We start from the raw sequence: 22,176 nt of genomic DNA on the forward strand, positions 1-22,176 counted from the left end.
TCCAAGCTATAGCTGGCCTAACAGGGTACTAGAGCCTCAATGCAGGACAGAATAGACCACACAATGGACCACAAGCCGTGGTATATTCTGCCCCACAAAGCGCAGGCTACCTGAGTATTTTGATGCAGAATGGAAGACGGCTTAAAACCTGTCTGCAATTCCGCATCAAAACCTGCATTTAGACCTGCGGTTTTGGTGTGGAATTCCACAGTGCATCCTGTGTCCTAATTCCATCCTGGGTAAAAGGGCCCTTGGCTATCTCATGTAGCAGAACTTTAGCCTCACTTGTTTCTTTTTTGCTACATCCTTTCATTACTGCCTCCTTTTTACACTTTCCCTTCCCATTTGCCTTCTCTAGTTCTGCTCTTGGAAAAATCGCTCTTAAGCTCAAAGCCTTCTGATATGGAGCTATGCTGCTTTGTTGTTTCCACACATAATTCATCAGAAGAGATTCTGCAAGCCCGAGGAGCTACAAATACCCCAACATCACAGGCTCAGGACAGAAGGCATGAAACAAACATATAGCAATTATCTCCCCAAGAATATTAATAAGATGGATCATTATAGAAAAGCTTGTCAATTCTATATATGTTCTCCTGCAGCTGAAATAATTGCTTGTTTTAACTCTTTGCTGAGTATACATGTTAAAGTTGCATTGAATTAAGAAAATTAATAGCATAGACATTGGCCATTCTTTGTTATTCTCTTTAATGGACTACAACTAAACATTTTCGGTAGTAACTCCAGTCTACCATTTCATATTCATTCATACTAACATAATGATTCTTAGTATGGAGATGTGCCCTTAAATTCAAATTTCTATTAGTTCTTGACAGTTAATTCATACTTCTTAAACCATGATACATTCTCATACATTTTGTTACCATAAATGGTTAAAACAGCTTCATAGGCACATTTATGTGCTGACACATCAAATTTGTCATCCACAATTAGTAGCTAATTCTTTCACATTCCATGAACGTTTTTTTGTTCCATACTTGATTATCTTTGCTATATCAATAGCTACCTGAGCTTATTGCATTGTGAATTGTTTCGCATTAAAGACATGGTGGTTGGATTGGATCCGACTATGGTCTTCTCCAATCGTGATATTTACCCTGAGAACATTGCGTCTCAGGGAGGAGACACTCCTCTGGCTGAATGTTAATAGGCTCATACGAGCATTTCATTAACTAGCAGTACTGCATTGCAGGATTTCACTAGATACAGTCCAGCTTTCTACAGCCACAGCTGGCAGAGGGTTGAGATTGTGCTTATCAGGATAGGTTCAGAGGTGCAGGGTTTCCATCTACTGCAGAAAAGGCACAGACATCCTTATCTAAAATTGTAAATCATCAGAACAGATACAAAAAGTGCTCCTTTTCAGTCTGCTGTCAGAAGGTCTCCATACTGTCTGTTATGAAGAATAAGCCATATCACGACTGCTGTACAAAGTACCCTGATTCTCTATGACACTAGCCTGTGCAAGCATTAATGTAAAGCATACACTACCATTCAAAAGTTTTAGAACACCTCCATTTTTCTGACATTAAGGCCGGGCTCAGACTAGCGGATTTGAATTGCCAATTCCATGAACGGCATCCACAGTATAACGCAGGCATTGAAAGGCATGTGTTTTCGATTTTTTTCTTCACACTCGCGGATATGAATTGCGTTTTCCGCAAGCGTAACAAAAATCGCAGTATTCTCTATTTTAACACGGATTCTGCAAACACGGCCTCCATTGATGTCAGCACAAGCATCATCATTAAGCAACTGCATGGGAAATACAAACAAGAAAAAAAAACCTGTACTACGCACGACCGCAATATAGGTTAGTGCAGTTCGCAAGGTCACCGGCCAGGCTCGCAGCTGGAATCTGCTGCAGGCCTCCCACAAGCGAAATCGGACCCGCTCATGTGAGCCCAGTCTAACACAGGCTGCCTGTCCACGGGTGTAGTGATATATTCCGCAGCAGATCTCCACCATGGAAGCCATCGCCGAGGAGCAGGAGCCAGCTGACGGTTCTCCGCACTGAGTCTATCTGACAGATAGGCTCACAGCAGAGAATTGCGGCAAATTGCAGCATGCCGTGATTTGAATTCCGTGAGCGGAGAATCGCTATGATTTTCCACTTGTGCACGCCGCAGCTGCGTTTTCCATAGCAACTCCATGGAAAGCTTTAGACAGCGTGATTCGCCAGCGATTTATCGCCAGCGGATTCATGCCCGTGGACATGCAGCCTTCAAATCCAGCAAATAACGTGAAATGGTTCAAAGGTTTAAAAGTAAGTTAAACACATCTAAATATTATGAAATTTTAACCTGATAAGCAACCATTGTCTGAATTTATGATTTTAACCAAAGGTCTTTGTAAAGGAACACATGCTTTGCAACACTGAAAGCAAATTATGGTTTAAAATTGGCTGCAAACTATTCCTACAAGTTTCACAACTATTGTCAATTACTTTCAAACCTTCTGATTCTATATTACCAGTGTGGAACAGACTGTATTATAAGAATCTCTAGGGCAGGATTTGGGCCGTTTTGCTCTTCAGGACAGAGCACATTGCCATAATAAAGGCAAGAAAACGGCACTTAACGAAAGAAGACAGACAGATAATTATAACTCTTAGAAGTGTTGGTCAGTCGTACAGAAATTGACAAGAAAGCCAAGGTGACAGTTAGTACAATTTCCTATACTATTAAAAGGCATTTAGAAACTTGAGGAAACTCTCTATCAGAACCACTTAACAATACAAGAAGAAACGGGTAGGCTTCAAAGAATGGTCCTGCATAGTGTCTAGACTTAACTGGACAGAAGGGTGAAAGCAAAGCAACCTACAAGTGCAGCACATTTGTGGGAACTTCTGCAACAATGCTGGGGAGACATTTCTGAGCAATAGCTGAATGTAAATGTAGAAAGAATGCCTTGATTGTGTAAAGCTGAGAGGTGACTACTTAGGCCTCATGTCTATGGGCATGCACGGTTTCGCAGTGCATAATCCCGAAGCGGATTCCAGATGTGCCCGCAGCCATAAGGCCAAAAATGACATTTAACTCACCTGTCCAGAAGCAGTGCAGGTCTCCTCCTTTGCGCCTGGATCTGTTTTCTGCACGGCGGAGGCGCTCGGGACGCTTGTGGCGTGCCGCACGCATGCGCCGTATCTTCTTTTTTTTTTAACTCTTGCTTTCCCGTGGATTCGTGGCACAGCCACAGTGTCATCTGCGGCTGTGTTGTGGATTGGACGGCTTCCATTGGCTTCAACGAAAGCCATGGAAGCTGTCCATGCAGGAGAAACGCAGAAAATGGAGCATGCTGTGGGTGTTTTCGCATTCCTGCGATCCACACACCAGGGAAAAATGACATCCACAGGTATTTGATTACCTGTGGTTTTCCAATGATTCCCTATTGGCGCAGATGGCACAGGCGGGAAACCCACGCAGATTTTTTAAATCCATTTTCTCCGTGGACATGAGGCCTTAGAAGAGTCACAAATCTAGTTTAAATTGATGAAACAGTTAATGCATTATTTTTATTCATCTCAACTTGTTTATTTGTTCTAGGCCTTCATTTCAAAGTACATTTGAGACATTAAACTGTAGATATCAATAAAAACTGGAAAAATTGAGGTGTTCCAAAACGTTTGACTGGTAGTGTACTCTGAGGTTATGGGCTCACGAGCGTATTTTCTCTACTACACATGCAATGCACGGCTGCATGACACGCGGTGAATGGAATCAATGAAAGTAAATGGACTTTCATTGATCCATTTACATGAGTATGTAGACACTGCGTGCAGATACGCACGAGAAATGGATTGCAGCATGCTCTATTTCTCTGCGCACCACGCAGCATGAACCATGTACACTTGTATAGGCAGCATATGCAATGCTGTTCATATGCAATACATCTACAGTATGAAACAGAATGGGGAATTTAAAAGAAAAAAGACAGAGTCACTGCGCATGACCGTGTGCATGAGATATGCATTCATGCGCAGTACACTCACTGCCCATACACGGTCTCTAACCACAGCGTTTTACCCATATGCCCATGGACATGAGCCCTATGTTCACACGGCGTATTTGACAGGGTTGAAAAAATCTGCTTCAAATCCACATAAATAAACCATATAAACACTTTGGGCGCGTTTTTTGCATTTGATGCGTAATTCGAAGTCACATTGATTTCTATGGCAAAAACAATGCAGAAAATGAAATGTTTTAAATACTGTGGCAACCTGGGGTTACTCACTTTCTTGGATTGTCACCTTCTCCATTCAGGATGGTTGGCACCACATGCATAAAGGCTCAGGAGACCTTGATTACTTGAAATTATGGCACCTGCCAGCTTTCATTTCATTTACAGCAAACACATACAGCGATTGCAGGGTTCACAACCCACAGGATCCCCGTCACTATCCCCCACCCAGTGTGTCTAGAGGGCGTTCTCCTCTGTCAGACCTTGTGACGGGCCAAGACAGGTCCACACCAGACCTCAGGCTCCTTGTTCCTGATGACTGCTGCTACAGCCTCTCATTCTGGCTTTCAGCGAACTTCCCCAGCTCTCAGCTAGGGACTGACATTGTCTGGAGACTTTTGCTCCTACAGGCACTCCCGCACAGCTGTCCTTGTTGATTAGCACACCTTCACTACATACAAGGTCTGTTTACAGACCCCTGGAGGCCATACTGTGTACCACCTTCTTAGAATACACTTTGGGAAAAATGTGTTGTCAAGACGGGGACATGTTTTCCCATAACAAATCAATGGGACACATATTGTAAGCGTATCTTGGCGCTTAATATGCACCAAAATACGTGCCAAAGTACTCTGTTTGAACATACTTTAATTGCACACCATTAGGACACTTTGGAATATGTCATCCTTCTGGCAAGTTGATTGCATTGAACTTTGACTACTATCTAAAACCACAGCTTTTACACTAGTCTAATTTACACTTTCCAATTGGAAAAACAAGACCATGTTTGAGGGTCATTTTTCCTAGGAGATGAGCTCATCCCTTCTCCCTTATTAGAAGTAGGGCTCTTTTCACACTGCATGTCGCTGTTAGTAACTGGATTGACAGGGGTGGAAACTATGTGAAATGAAGACGGGAAATTAGGATGGAGCCTGCTCTGGATTGAACAGCAGAGTGACAAGTGTATCTGTAATATGAGATCAGATAATGTTTTTGACTAATAGTTATCCAATGCCTGTAGACAGCTTACAGTACTGGATGACAATATGAAGAGCGTGTTTGCATGTAGCATTTTAAGTTTGTTTGCTTTGCATTTAAAGAGACTCTGTCACCATGTTTTTGCAGCCCTCATTGACAGTGCTGTGTAGATCTGTTCAGTAGTTTTGGAGGACCTTGTATTATATTAGTAGCAGCTAGACACAGAACTAGTCCTGCATCTTCATGATTTGCAAGCTAGTCACACCCACCCCACCATCCAGCCAATAATTGGCAGCTCTTTAGGTATGCTCAGGCAGACATCAGTCAATCATTGGCTGGAGAGTAGGGTGGGTGTAGCTAGCCTACAGCTCATGAATATCCAGGACTACTTTAAAGGGGTTTTCCAGGGAGAATACTATTAATGACCTATCTTCAGGATAAGTTCTCAATAGTTGATCGGCTGGGGTCAACACATCCCGATCAATCAGCTGAGCAGGCGCATGCTGTTAGCGCTGCAAATACATAGAGGTTGGAGCGGAAACAGTGGAAGCCTCTGTGCCAACCTCTGTGTAGTTGCCGGCGCTTGGAACTGCAGGCACAGCTCTCATTGAAATCAAAGCAAGCCATGCCTGCAGTTACAAACACGGCCACTACACAGAGGTCGGCGTGGAGACTTTCGCTGCTTCTGCTCTTACCTCTGTGTGATTGGGACACTGACAGCATGCGCCCGTTTAGCTGATCGGTCGGGGTTTCGAGTGATGGACCTCAGCCGAACAACTGTTGATGACCTATTAAACGATAAGGATGTCTGATGACTCCCTGGAAAACCCTTTTAAGTAGTCCTTTATGCATATGCTGCCACTGATAAAATGCAAGTTTCTCCAAAACTACTGCACAGATCCACACAGCAAACATATCACTATAATCCGTATGACTGGCACTACCTGTGCTGTCCTCAGAGAGGGTGCAAAAAGTGGTGACAGTCTCTTTAAGGATGCTAGGAAAGAAACTGTATTGGGGAAGGCTTTTTCACAACCAGAGCAAGTTGCTGTTCTGTATCTTCTTTCATTCTCGATGACAGACAGAGGAGACCTGTCAAATTGTTCTCATTAGTTGATGTAATTAGGTATGTTAAAAATGGCTGTCCTCGAGTGCATTCAGTGTTTCCATGGTGACAGTGTAATAGTTCTCTCTGGCCTTGGCATTGTTTCGTAAACTCTGTTAGAAAAATATATCTTTCTTCACAGAAACACATGAACGGGTCTTTCATCCTTCAGGAGCGGCGTTTATGATACTTTTGGTAATTCTCTTCTTTGTGGTAGTATTGATGATTTAATAGCTGTTGGTATTATGTTCTTGAATGCACTGGAAAGTGATAAATTAAGTAAACTCTTAGCTTGGAGGCATTACACGTATTAAAAACTAATGCAAGCCATTCTTATTCATGCAAGCACCTCAAACTGATAGTAATCAATAGTAGAATACAGCACTGCAATGCAGATATACCCCTCTCCTGCCAGCATGCTGTCGCCTGAGCCCCAACATAAATCATCTGCAGCTTCGCTGAGCATTACAGGTGACTGTGTGTGATACTTCCTTACAGAATGTATAGACCTGCTAGAATAAATCGATTCTCTACATACATTATTTGACTTATGAGCATTTCAAGTACTGCAATAATTATCTCATCTTCTTCTGTCGTTGTATGGTTACTGCATTGCCCTTCCCCCATCTGTTCTATTCTCTTCCCTGCCTGATGGCTTTCTGCATCTGTATATTCACTAAGCCATCCTCTCCTCTTATTCACCTCCCTTTTCTTTCTCTTCCCTCTAGCTCATGACAGGGGATCCCGTGAGTTGTGTGACTGGAGCTTCACGGACCATGAAGTCAGCGGGATGTTAGAGTCAGTCTCAGAGCGGTAAGAAAAGCTGAGCTCATTTCACCCTCTGGCTCTTTTTCATTTCCCAGTATAAAAAAAAACAGATTCCAAAGTCATATGGAGAAAAAACGTAAAAGCTAGATATCTCCAACTAGTGCCCAGCTATTTGTCTGCATGCGGGTCTCAATATGTAAGACCGTATGCATTAAAATTCATTTACTCTTGCGTTGTATTGTTTTGCAAGTTTTCTGCAATGCAAATTGATTTGCACAAATGCTCCAAATTAGGATTTCGTGTAGTTGGTGACTTTTTTTTGGTCTGTAGAAGCTGATGGCATTCAGAAACAGAATACGTATATATATATATATATATATATATATATATATATATATATATATAAAATAGGTGTTTTAACCCTTTCCCATCCACTGTCTGACGTCTAAAGACATACTGATTGAAGGCTGTACAGCTCTGATGTCGGAAGACGTCCAGCAGGGTATTCTTACTGTAGATTACTGGCCGTTCTGTTGTCGGGGGTCTCTCCAGCATGTCCCATACCGCAGTACTGGCTCTAGCCAGCAGATGGCGCCATTATATAATGGCAGAAAGAGAAAGCCCCCTAGGAAACCCTGAATCCAAAATTGGATTGCAAAAGGTTAACACATTGGTCAGTGCAATGCAAAGATTCTATGACTACCCCCAGCTTTAGGCTGAATGCACACGGGCATATTTGCATTGCAGAATCCGGAGTGGGGGTCCACCTCCGGATTCCTCAGCAAATACTGCTTATAAACATGCTATTGGAAATCACTTTTCCCTGTCTTCGAGCAGAAAAAGTGAATTGTGGAAGGAAAATCACAGCTTTTTCTATTTTAGCGTGGATTCCACACAGACGGCTTCCACTGAAGTCAATGGAATCATCATTGCAGAAAGGTCGTGGAATCCACGTCATCGCCTAGTGATGGTGCAGCACAATCTATACTGCGCATGTGCGCCAGACAGCACATCCGTATTACAGATTATGAAGATATGGACGGCGTTTGGACGGAGGAAAACGTGCTGCATGACAGATATGCGCGGTCACCGGCCGGGCACAGGGTCGTTTTCTGCTGCAGGATCTCGCATGCAGAATCCGACCCAGCTGTGTGCATTCGACCTTAGAGAGAAAAACAACCAATACCACAGCAAAATTAGTCCCTTATGTCTATGTTCAAAAGGTGACTTATACGCAGTGAAATCTCCACTGCGCAATTTCTGCACGGCAGTTTGTAAACCGTCCTGAATTCTGTAAAATATAAAGTTGCTGCCAATTTCGTGGCAGTTTTCTTGGCCTATAGTTCTTTTTTTCGGAGCGGATTTTAGTTTGTTTCCTTTACTCAACTGCATCATTGGACCAATGAGAATTTACTTGTGGACCCACGCTAAAACCTTTGTGGAAACACTTGGGGATTTGGATTTTATATTATCTCTATGTTAAATTATGCTGCATAAACGTGTAGAAAATGGCACTTATACGCTACTTTTATACATCATTAAAATTGAGGTCTGTGAACTCAATTGTCGCCGGATATTTTTCACTCCGTGTAGATGAAAAATCACTTTTATTTATTTAGATTTCAAAATGCTGTGGATTCAATGCCAGAAATTCTGCAGTGGACATTCCGCAGTGTATCTGCCGTGTGTGAACATAGTCTATGGGTGCATGCAGCAAACTAATAAAATAGTACTTTGTCTTTTAGCACCAATGCTTCCTTAGGCCTTAGTCAGACGGGCGTTTTTTCGCGCGATTTGCGGATCGCATGACGGATGCGCATCCGCAAATCGCGTGACTGGTGCCCGAAAATTGCCCGAAAATCTGCTCCTAGCCGCGTTTCATTAGAAACAGGCCGGAGCTGTCCAGCGCATTGCATTCAATGGAGCGGCAATACAGCCCGCTCCATTGAAAGCAATGCGCTGCGGACGAGTGTGGGATGAATTGTCGGGAAGGGCTTAAATATATAAGCCCTTCCCTGCAATTCATCCAGAAAAGTGTTAAAATAAAAAATATATACATACTCACCTGCTCCCGGCAGCCGGAGTTCCGTGCGGCCGTACTGCAGTGGGTGTGAAGGGGGTGTGAGTCAGACCTGCCCCCTGATTGTCTCAGCGCTGAGTCAATCAGGGAACAGGTCTGACTCACACCCCATTCACACCCACTGCAGTACGTCCGCACGGAACTCCGGCTGCCGGGAGCAGGTGAGTATGTATATATTTTTTATTTTAACACTTTTCTGGATGAATTGCAGGGAAGGGCTTATATATTTAAGCCCTTCCCGACAATTCATCCCACACTCGCCCGCAGCGCATTGCTTTCAATGGAGGCGGCTGTATTGCCGGTTCTATTGAATTCAATGGGCAAACATCGTTCTTCTCTACCACAGCTGTTACAGCTGTGGCAGAGAAGAATGATTTGTCTTCTATATGTTCTCAATGGGGTCGGCGCTGCTGCCGTCGGCCCCATTGAGCGCATATAGAGAAGAGAACAGGAATCGCAGATGGCAGATAGGTGCGATCTGCGATTTCTGTTCTATAATTTATCGGACGAGCGCATAAAAAGCGCTCATGTGTCCGATACCATTGCAAAGCAATGGTTTTATAAAATCGCCGGACGCATGCGCATGCGCAAATCGCGGCAAAAAACGCCCGTCTGACTAAGCCCTTAGGCCTCGGTCACACGGACGTTTTTAGGTCTGATTTGCAGACGCGCTTGCGATCTGCAGATTTATAGACCCAATGCAAAGCAATGGGATCGGTCACATGTCCGTTTTTGATGCGGATGTGCCGATAATTTTCGGACACACCGATTCGTAGAACACATGTTACTGCGTTCTGCGCAAATCGGTGCTTGTATATGCGCTCAATGGGGCCGGCGGCAACAGCGCCGACCCCATTGAGAACATATACTAAGATTGTTCTCCTCTGCCACAACTGTGGCAGAGAAGAACAATGTTCTCCTATTGAAGTCAATGGAGCCGGCAATACAGCCGGCTCCATTAAAAGTAATGGGCTGCCGGCAAGCGCTTGATAAATTTTCGAGGAAGGGCTTAAAATATAAGCCCTTCTCTGAAAACCATCCTGAAAATGTGTAAAAATAAAAGTATACTCACCTTTTTCCTGCAGCCGGAGTTCAGCCACGTCCGGCCGGCAGTTTTTCTGAACTGCTCTCTGTAGTATTCAGCAGGCAGGGATTTAAAATCCCCGCCTGCTGAATGGGCTGCCTCTGATTGGTCACAGCCCTCACCAATCAGAGGCAGCTCTCACTCACCCATTCATGAATTCATGAATGGGTGAGTGAGTGCTGCCTCTGACTGGCTGAGCGCAGGGACCAATCAGAGGCAGCTCTCAGCTGTCATTCAATAGCTGAGAGCTGCCTCTGATTGGTCCTTGCACTCAGCCAATCAGAGGCAGCCCTCATGAATGGGTGAGTGAGAGCTGCCTCTGATTGGTGAGGGCTGTGACCAATCAGAGGCAGCCCATTCAGCAGGCGGGGATTTTACCCATTGTAGTTGCACTCCTGCACAGATTCCCTTCACCAAAGTGCTTGACATAGATCCACCATGACACCAAAGTGCTTGACACAGATCCCCCCAACACTAGAGTGCTTGACACAGATCCTCCCGACACTAGAGTGATTGACAAAGAACCTCTCACACTTGAGTGCTTGACACAGATCCCCTTGACACCAGAATGATTGACACAGATCTTCCTGACACCACAGTGATTGATATAGTTCCCCCCGACACTAAAGTGCTTGGCACAGATCCCCCAACACTAAAGTGCTTGACACAGATCCCCCAACACAAGAGTGAGTGACAGAGATTCCCCCAACACTAGAGTGCTTGACACAGATCCCCCCAACACTAGAGTGCTTGACACAGATCCCTCCAACACTAGAGTGCGTGACATAGAGCCTCCCAACACTAGAGTGCTTGACACAGATTCCCCCAACACTAGAGTGAATGACAGAGATTCCCCCAACACTAGAGTGCGTGACACAGATCCTCCCAACAGTAGAGTTATTGACATAGATCCCCCTAACACTAGAGTACTTGACACAGATCCCCTTCACGCCAGAATGATTACACAGATCTACCTGACACCACAGTCATTGACATAGATCCCCCAACACTAAAGTGCTTGGCACAGATGCCCCCAACACTAGAGTGATTGACAGAGATCCCCCCCCACACTAGAGTGCTTGACACAGATCCCCTGACACTAGAGTGCTTGACACAGATCCCCCCAACACTAGAGTGCTTGACACAGATCCCCCCGACATTAGAGTGCTTGACACAGATCCCCCGGACATTAGAGTGATTGACAAAGATCCTCCCGACACTAGTTATTGACAAAGATCCCCCCCGACACTAGAGTGCTTGACACAGATCCCCTTGACGCCAGAATGATTGACACAGATCCCCCCGACACTAGAGTGCTTGACACAGATCCCCATGACACTAGAGTGCTTGATACAGATCCCCCCGACACTAGAGTGCTTGACACAGATTCCCTTGACGCCAAAATGATTCACGCAGATCCCCCCAACACTAGAGTGCTTGACAGAGATCCCCTTGACGCCAGAATGATTGACACAGATCCCCCTGACACTAAAGTGCTTGACACAGATCCCATTGACGCCAGAATGATTGACACAGATCCTCCTGACACCACAGTGATTGACATAGATCCCCCCGACACTAAAGTGCTTGGCACAGATCCCCCCAACACTAGAGTGCTTGACACAGATCCCCCCAACACTAGAGTGAATGACAGAGATTCCCCCAACACTAGAGTGCTTGACACAGATACCCTTGACACCAGAATGATTGACAGATCCCCCTGACATTACAGTGATTGACATAGATCCCCCCAACACTAAAGTGATTGACACAGATCCCCTCAACACTAGAGTGCTTGACAGAGATCCCCCAACACTAGAGTGCTTGACACAGATCCCCCAACACTAAAGTGATTGATACAGATCCCCCTTCACCTGAGGGATAACAAAACAGTGGGAAAGCCTAGAGGGGTTAATAGTGTGCGGGATGCCCAGAAACTGAAATATTTGCACTACAGGGTGTCTCAGTTCCCACACTGTTTACCTTATGAAACAAGTAGCCTTGAGGTATTTACATGAATAAGTATGCCACTATGAATATGAGATATAATTTAAATGCAACAAAGGAAGCAAAAAGAGTTTTTGGCTACTTGTTATGTTTCTCATCAGAGAAGAGGAAATTTTAAACCACAGTTTGGTGCAAGCTAGTCCAAAGGGATCTCCCTTAATCCTTAACCTCTGCAAGTATCTACCGTATGCACCTTAAATGGTCCAATTTTTTAAGTAGCGTTTTCCAAAATAGTCGCCATTTGGTGGCAGTTACACTGAGGCTAGCTGAAGTATACACAGCAAGGAAGCCATCACCAGAGGAAGTAACCAGGATACAATAAAGCAGAAGTTAAGACAAGGACTTGGTCAGAGCCAGCAATAGAACCTCTGACACCAAGCAAGAAATCCAAGAAATAAGAGGGGCACAGAACTCAGAAACAGGTTTAAGGCTGAGGACTATATACAACACAAGGATGTACCTTAATTTGGGCAAAGGATGTCTCACTTTACATAGGTCACCAAGGTACCTTGTCAAGGCAACCAGATGTGCCTGGCAGCTCTAGTCAAGAAAGCCATGGCAGTCAATGGGGATCCGCCACAAGAACAAGTAATACTACATACCATCTGTGACCTGTGATACTGTGACAATTTTAGAAGTGCCCTAGGACTTTTTATTCAGTTTTACGATGTTTTTTGTGCACCTTTATCTACACATTCCTAGATAAATTGCATTCAGATGATGCAAAGAAATCACATTTAAAGTAATTACTTGTGCTTGATTAACATTCCCAGGAGAATGTTTAGAATCAATTTGGGGGAACATCAGGAGCAACGGCGGAAAATATTATTTACTGGAAGACTAGTAAATTCCTTGAACAAATTTCCAGCAAACCTGGTAGGAAAATCAAAAATAAATGCATTCAAGCTTGCCTGGGATGAGCATACATCTGTCCTAAGGGCTTAAATGGATGGGTGTGTTTATGTCCCGTTAGACGGCCATGAGAATCATAACAGTACGATACAAAACAATTGATTTCAATAGTTTTGTTTCCACAAGTGGGATTTTTGTGTGTTACTACTAAGATCGGACTTGCCCTATACTCACAGATTTTTTTTTAATAGCGCAGAATTTGGAAAGTTGAAAATATATATATTTTTACCTTGTTCAGGTGCAACTAGGCTCCACAGTGATGAGCCCTAAGTGTGAAATAAAAAGGAAATACTAAAAGGGCAGATTAGATGGACCACATAATTCTTTTCTGCCATCAATTTTCTGTTTCTATGTTTGTTTTGCGTGTTTAATTGTAATAAACTCTTCTGCCTGGCATGAGGGTAAAGATGCCTGCATCTAGTCTCATAGGACTGGATAGAACTTGATAGATGAAAGCACAAATTCATGGAAGCTTTCCTTGGTTTGGCAATATTTGCTAACTTCTGAACTGAGAATAGTAAGATAAGTACTGAAAAGCAAGCCAAATTCAGTAAACATAATGAAAATATACAAAATCACGAGGTGGAAATATATATTTGGTGCTCAGCCAAGGAGCTGCAGTAGTGCCGTATGTAACAGAAGGGAGGAATAGCAAGTTAGATTTCAGCCAGGAGCAAAATAACATGGGACACAGAAAGAAATTAGCTTTCAAAGAGGCTCTGTGACCATGTTTTTTCAGCTCTCATTGACAGCACCATAAAGTAGTGCCTATCACACCGATTACAGTGATATGTCTGCTGTATGTATCTGTGCTGTAGTTTTGGAGAAGCTTGCTTTTAATTAGTAGCAGCCAGACCCAGAACTAGTCATGCATATTCATGAGCTTCATCCTAGCCACACCCACTCAACCCAGCCAATGATTGGAATCCACACTGAAATAGAAAATGCTGCTCATTCACTATGCACAGTAATAGGCAGACAGCAGTCAACCAATAACTGGAGGGTGGGATAGGAGAAGCTAGCCTGCAGCTCATAAATATTCAGGACTACATTAAGTAGTCCTCTATGCATGCGCTCCCACTGATAAAAGGCAAGTTTCTCCCAAACTACTGCACAGATCCACATAGACGCATCACTGTAATCACTGTGCTCATCACTAACTTGTGCTGTCCTCAGAAGGGTGTAAAAAGATGGTGACAGACACTTTACATGACTGGAGAGGGAAGGAAAATAAAAATAAGCCATAGGATGATCCCTGAGATAAAACTCCCATCTTGGCTTCTCGGAAGGATTATCTCAATTGATGTGTACACTTACAACTCCTTCATACGGGCATAAGTGCAATTGCACATGCCTTAGCACAACTTTTTTGTGCTATGAACGTTGCTTTTCTGCGCACTTAACGTCAAATTTTACCGAATCTGTTTGTTTTTCCAGTGAAATTCTGCAGTGTTTTACGCTACTCCTTGCCTATTGCACGCACATTTAAACGCCTCTATTGACTTCTATGGGGACCTTTGATGCGCAAATACACAGAAAGATAGAGCATATTGTATCCGCCCGTGTGAATTAACCATTGAAATCAACGAATTCTATTCACTGCGTATTGCGAGAACAAATACACACGCAAATATGTCCTCTGTGAGGGAAAACATCGCTCATGTGTATGATTCAATTCAAAACAATGGAGTTCATATTCGCATGAGATTTGTGCATCTCGCAATGCACACAACTCACACAAGATTCACGCTCGTATGAATGTAGACTTAGGGGAAGATTTATCAAAGCTACTGCACATGGATTTTTTCCTAAAATGCAATTTTTTTATTGTCTAGTTGCTATGCACCACATTTTTGAACCTTGTGCGCCTATTTCTTAATCTGTATGCCAGGTCAGGCCATTTTCATTTTAGTCTAAATTTGTGGGCAGGGTGTAGTTGGTGCAGTGGTTTAGCCCTGATTTATAAGTTACAACTTTTTTTTAAAAGTGTCACAAAAAGTCGCACAACTACTAAGTGCAACATTTTGAACGATTAGACAAATTTTAAGTATAGCTGAAAAATCGCAAGAAATAATTGCAACAAAACTACACATATGATAAATCTCCCCCTAATGGCCACTTTAGGATGACTACCCACTACAGTTCTTTTTCACTGCGAAATTCGCAGCGTTTTTTTTTCCAGGTGTCTATGGGACTTGTTAATGTTAAAATCGCATTGCGCAAAATTGCGATTTCGCGGCGAATTGCAATTTTGCCGCAATGTGTTTTTAACATTAGAAAGTCCCATAGACACCTGGAAAACAAATTCGCAAACGCTAGTGGGTAGTCACCCTTAGGCCTTAGTCACACAGGCGCATTGGCACCCGTACACCGGCGCCGATGCGCCCGTGTGACTGACACCAGCAGACGGACGTACCTGGAGACGGCCGTCTCTCTGCAGCGCCGGAGGAAAGAACATGTGACTGGCTTCATTGCCGGTCATGTGTTCTTTCCTCCGCCGCTGCAGAGAGACGGCCGTCTTTAGGTACGTCCGTCTCCTTCCTGCAGTCACACGGGCGCATCGGTGTACGGGTGCCGATGCGCCCGTGTGACTGAGGCCTCATGCTTCTTCAAATTTTCAGAGTTGTCAACAGATATTGAATTACAGATAATAGTGCTACTAAAAAGGAGTGAGAAGCTGAAACAGACCCACCATTAGCACAATGCACAAACAATAACATGCAGGGTGTCAGTTACATAAATGGCCAATTTATTATCTAGTAACACATTGGACCTCTTCAGGGTGTTGGAATCATTCTGCAGGAATATTGGTCCATGTAGAGAGAATAGCTTGTTGCAGTTGCTGCAAATATGATGAAGGTACTGACATGTTCTAGCAAGCTGACTTGAAGGATTTATCCAATAATACTGCTTGGGTCAAATTCTGACCCTTCTATCAGCACCGTAGACTACAAATCTGGATTCTTCTTTTCAGGCAGTTTTTTTTCTTCTGTTCAGTGACCTAATTTTTGCATTCTTTTGCCCACTGGTATCTTGTTCCTTTTAAACAGCAGTGGCATTCGAACCATCTGTGCTAAGGAACGAGTTTTGCATTCCAACATATTAGTTGGGGCACTAACAGTGTACAGTGACTGCACACTGCCTGTTCATTAGAACAAATCTTGACATCCTTCTCACGCCGGCCGATATACAGTCGTGTAAATAAGCCCTAAGTCCGTTTTCACATGGCCCAAAAATCATGCTAGATTTGTGCATTGTGAGACCCACAAATCACGCACGAATATGAACTCCATTCGTTTGAATGGGGTCAAACACATGAGTGATTTTTTTCCCGCCTCGCAGTACAGGAAGAATTGTAGCATGTCCTGTCTTTGGGTGTTCTCTCAGAACACCTCGCATCGCCCATTGTTTTCAATGGGGCAGCACAGCAGCATATGGCGTGCGAGGTTCACGCGAGTGAGATGCAAGGTTTCCGCATTTAAAAACTGCATCGGAGGATCGCTACTTCCCTGGAGTGATGCAAGGTGATTTTAACACAAAACAAAAACTTTACTCATTAAAGGTATGGCCAGAACCTCCCCTGTCTGGTCAGCAGCTCATTGTACACTACACTACAATATGTGCCATAATATGTATGTATATGTGTATTTAATATGTAGTTTATTATGTATACTGTAGATTTCCTATGCTGCACTGCCATCTGGTGGCCAAACTGTACTGTAGTATATGCAATAGGACCTTTCGGTCGCATGGCCTTCTGTGAAGGTCCTTAAGCTCAGAGCTGAGTAATGATATTGGTGCAGAGGACAGTGTTGTGACATCTGGTGGCATAGCACCACCCAAACCGAATGAGGAAGAGGAAATGTGTATACATAGTCTAGTTGGTGCACAGGTCAATCGCCCACCCTCTTGCTGGTGGTGTGTAGAATGGAGAGAGTCTGCTGTAGACTGGAGCATGAATACTTGTTGCCCGTGAGTTTTTCTTTTATTTGAAGTTTGACTCGGAGCTGAGCTCATAGTCATAGGGGTGGGCAGCATGGCCTCTCCACGCCCACTGCATAAAGAATGACTTTTTTTCCCACTTATGATTAGGGAGAGATCTGTTGCTCTGCATGAAGCCAGTGCGGCCCTCCTCTGTGACTCGGAGTTAAACCTCAGAGTATACTTATTCTGAAGCACCACCCATGGGACAATGAGTATACCTGTCTTAGGTTTGGACAGCATAAACTTAATGACAGAATTCCTTTTAAGAAAGTGACTTAAAACCATAGATTAGACACAGTAATTTCTCTAAATAAGCCTGTTTTATTATATACCCTACGATGCAGTGTTTTTTGTACTAATCACTTGAAGGCTTCTTTTACACAAGCATTTTATTGCGGCTAGTGTGCCACAATAAAACGCCAGCCGAAAATTACGACCATCTTAAATTATAATGCATGCGTTCAGAGGGGCGATTTTCTGGCACGTAAAAATCTTTTGCAGGAATACATAGCTGGTTCCCATAGAGTCCTATGGGAGCCTGTGAGAGCTGTCAAAAAAGGAGAGGGGTAGGGAGGTGGGAGGGAGTTAAGCAGCCGGTTGCATTGCTAAAGTCCCTCTCCTTCTCCTTGCCAGCAGCTCCCAAAGGCTGGAGAGAGAGGGGAGGGAAATTAGCATGGCAAGTGCTGCTAAAGTCCCTCCCCCTCCCTTTGCCGCCAGCTCCCATTGGCTTCTGTGGGAGCGTCTATTGCTGCAATCAGCCGGCAAAGGGAGGGGGAGAGACCTTGGCAGTGCTAAAGTCTCTCCCCCTGGCTGACGGAATTCCAGCTTGCGGTGTCTACATGCTGCAGTCCAGCTGTCTGAATGGGCATAGCTTTCTCTTGTTCATGCGATTTTTGGCTGCCCACATCGCCCATGTGAAAAAGCCTGAAGTCTGCTTAAAGATATCTAAGCCAATTAATAAACTATGATTTTTTTTTTTAATACTTAAATGCTATATACATAAAGCAGGAATACCAATCACATAAAACTAGAACACGATGAGAAAAGGTTTGTGGATTACACTGAACTGTAGATAAATATCTGTCATTGATTAAAGTAACAAAGTCTAAGTAAGTAATTAACAAATTGACTAGCTGCTGATCATTAAACGTATTACAGTTGGGAGCCATACAGCCTGTGAGAATGACTCCACGTTCTTGTTATATAATGTGTCAGTCAGAGATCCGGTAATGTGGGTTTCACTGAACAATAGGACACAGCTGGAGTACTGAGCAGAAGAAATTAATGCACTGCTAACAGGTTGGTAATATAGATGGTCTTGTATACCCTTTATTACTCCGTTAATAATGTTTGAGAAAAACAAATTTGAAATGTAAATGCTTCTATTTAATATACGCAGGTGGAATATGTTATATTGTTCACTGATTTGTTTGTAAGAAGCTTGAGTGTTTATATTTCTGTAGGAACAGATTTTTTTTTTTAATGAACAATTCCAAGATAATTATTAATTAAAAGACCATCAAAAGCTTAGACCTGTATTCCATGGCTTTCCTTCCTAACTAGCTGGTATTTTTTACATGAATGGCATTTTTGCCATTGAAACCAATGTTACGCTTTGGAAGCATGCCCTGAAAGCCACGGTGGAAAAATCCTCTATGTGATTAGTGTTTTGAAAATGACATTCAAATGTATTATACTATAATTTGTTGTGGGATTTCTGAACGTGGCCTCCTAAGAGTCCACCAGTAAATGGCAATAAAATATTCATCATATGGCCACTTTTAGACAAGTGTATTTCAAATCCATATGTCATTTGTGTTTTATGGACCTTTATACAAAGCTAGTGAAAATCTATAGTGCTAATGATATGTGTGTGTTAGGACTGGTAGGGGCAGATGGACAGGGATCCCCTACGCCAGCCCTCTCCCGTATCCCTACCTACTTGCCGCCCTGGGCTAGGCCCCAGGGTGACAACTGGGTGGCGGTCCCTGCACTGCACCCCACAGGAGGAGGGACAGGGATACAGGCAGGTGAGCACCGCGTAGCTGACTGAAAGCAAACAAGGAGGCAAACTAGAGAGTAGTCGTGAACAAACCGGGTCAAACCAAAAGACACGTGCGGAGTACAGGAGGGCAAAACAAAAGCAGAGTCAAATACAAGGCCGAAGTCAAAACACATATAAGTCAGGTCAGTAGATGCAGGTGTAGGCAGATAGATCAAACCAAACACTGGCAACCAGTGTCTGCGCCAGCCAGGTCTATATACAGAACTCCCCGCCCAGAGGGGCGGGGCGAAGTCACATGACGACTGGAGGGGATCATAAAGCCGCCTCCAGACGGTGGCGCGCACCAGCCCAAGTGGCGCGCGGCCGACCAGCGAACAGGCGAGCGGGATATGCCGCTAGCCGCCGAGATCAACCACCAGAGTGGGGGAACTGCTAGATTGGGCCCCCGCAGCACCCAGGCGAGCACCCCGCACCAACCGGACCCTCGCACCCCCAGTGTTAACCCCATATCTAACAGTGTTTTTTTTTTTCATGGCTGTGATGAAAATGCACAACATTTGCTACTTTTGTGTGTTTTTTTAATGAAAAAAATATGCCCTTTATAGTCTGGAAAAAGTGACTAAAACACAGATGTATCCGTATTTTATCTGTATTGACATCCATATGTGTATTCATTAGTATGATTTCTATTGGCCAAAAGCTTGAAATGTTTTTTCCCAGTAGAAATTAAAAACAATGAACAAAGATTGCATAAACAATTAAATCGTGTATTTTTTGAACAGTCCGCAATATGTTGGGGGTATATTTTTAAGGTCAGTTCGGAGTTTAGTGTAGTGGTAGTCAAAAAGAAGATTGTGATCTATAGTTAGACATTAGAATACGGTCCAAGAGATCTGTGCCAAAAATGGCCACCCTGTTGGTTTGGCTTTCAACATGTCTTTCACCAGTTGCAAAAAGAAATAAACTCATTGAGGTCCTAATCAGAGCTTCCTGAGAGGCTGGCATGGAGAAGACTCAAATCTAGGAACTCCTAGTTCCAGGCAGTAGCTCCTCTCACTGTCCTCATGCTAGTCAGCTTCCTTGCAGAATCTGTTGGCCTAGTTCCTTGGAATTATTTGTCTTGTTTGCCTAATTTACCCCACCTCTAACTTCCTACAAAACTTTGGTCCTAGGACTTCCTCCTTGCCAGATTATTTGTAATTCCTGCCTGTAATCTAGCTTGTTGCTACTTTTGCCACTATACACTACAATCTGCTTGGTGCATATACAGTATTTTTAATCAAATGTAGTAACCCTTTAAATACCCTTAAATAAGGATTGGCTTAGTGGGGGGGATTAATCAGAGGCAGCTCTCAGCTGTCATTCAATAGCTGACAGCTGCCTCTGATTGGTCCCTGTACTCAGCCAGTCAGAGGCAGCACTCACTCACCCATTCATGAATTCATGAATGGGTGAGTGAGAGCTGCCTCTGATTGGTGAGAGCTGTGACCAATCAGAGGCAGCCCATCCAGCAGGCAGGGGTTTTAAATCCCCGCCTGCTAAATACTACACAGAGCAGTTCAGGAGAACTGCCGGCTGGATGCGGCTGAACTCCGTCTGCAGGGAAAAGGTGAGTATATATATACTTTTTTTTTTACCCATTTTAGCAGGATTTTCAGGGAAGGGCTTATATTTTTAAGCCCTTCCCAAAAATTCATCTCTTGAATTCAATGGGTGAACATCGTTCTTCTCTGGCACAGCTGTTGCAGCTGTGGCAGAGGAGAACGATGTTTATAGTATATGTTCTCAATGGGGTCGGCGCTGCTGCCGCCGACCCCGTTGAGCGCATATATAGAACACATTCTGCAATTCGTCGTGTCCTATAATTTATCGCATATCCACATAAAAAGCGGACATGTGACCGATCCCATTGCGAAGCATTGGGTCTATATATGCGCAGATCGCATTGTGCAAATCACGCGAAAAAACACCCGTCTGACTGAGGCCTTAAGGTGACTACCCACTATAGTTTTTTTCACTGTGAAATTCGCAGCGTTTTTTTTCTGCAGGAGTCTTTGGATCTTGTAATGTTAAAATCGCGATTTCGCGGTAAATTCCGATTTTGCGCGATCACGATTTTAACATTACAAGTCCCGTAGACTACTGCAGAAAAAAAAAACGCTGCAAATTTCGCAGTGAAAAAAAACTGTAGTGGGTAGTTACCCTCAAATATATTAGTCAAACCATCAGTATACTGGTGCAAAATGTACAAAAATTATTAAGAGGCACGTTGCACCAGAAAGTTGCTTATTTTATTTTTATGTATAAATTCTTTATTTATAAATTTTAAGGTGGGTACAGAAAGAAAAAAGAGAAATCTGCTTATCTGGATTGAAACCCGGAAAGCATGTGGGGAAGAAAAACGCGAAACAGTTTCTCTGCGAACATACACAGCATTATTAGAATAACAAATTAAGCATTGATAAAGGCGCTTTAGGCACAGAAACGCGTTCTATGTTAGACATTGGCAAAATGATTGCCGTTTACTTTTGCTGTGTTGCTGTTTTTAACCCCTATTTGTGGGGATATTAAATATTGAAGATATCAAAAACTTTTTTGAGCGCAAGAGAGTTTTTTTTATTTTTATGGTTCATTTAACCTTTTCCAATCCAATTTGGGTTTCAGGGTTTCCTAAAAAGCTTTCTGTTTTTGCTGTTATACAATGGTGCCATCTGCTGGCTAAAGCCAGTATGTTTGTGCCAGGGAGGCTCCGACAGCGGAGTGGTTGGCAATAGACAGTAAGAATACCCTGTTGGACGTCTTCTGACATTGGAGCTGTCAAGCTTCAATCAGAATGTAGAAAGATGTCAGACAGTGGATTAGAAAGGGTTAACTTGTTATTGGGAAATCCCTGGGAGATGCCCTATAGCCCCGACCCCTTTCTCTGCACTATGGGGATATCCTTCTGGGATTTCCAGAGCAGGGAGAGAAGAAGCTGGGCTATGGGGGATTTAGGCCTCATTCACACAAATTAAAATCAACATTGGAAAAACCCAATGCAGATTCATCTG

At 43.5% G+C, this 22,176-nt stretch overlaps 1 protein-coding gene across 2 annotated transcripts in view; it reads left to right on the plus strand.

Moving 5' to 3' along the window:
- Window positions 1-22,176, plus strand: part of DLGAP3 (DLG associated protein 3) — a 378,675-nt gene that overhangs the window by 117,855 nt on the left and 238,644 nt on the right. For both annotated transcript variants that reach the window (XM_066573296.1, XM_066573288.1), the window contains exon 2: window positions 7,015-7,099. The gene's annotated coding sequence lies outside the window, so the exon portion shown is untranslated. The remainder of the gene's footprint in view (window positions 1-7,014; window positions 7,100-22,176) is intronic.

The sequence above is a fragment of the Eleutherodactylus coqui genome, chromosome 1 (genome assembly GCF_035609145.1).
Source record: "Eleutherodactylus coqui strain aEleCoq1 chromosome 1, aEleCoq1.hap1, whole genome shotgun sequence".
NCBI classification, from domain to species: Eukaryota; Metazoa; Chordata; class Amphibia; order Anura; family Eleutherodactylidae; genus Eleutherodactylus; species Eleutherodactylus coqui.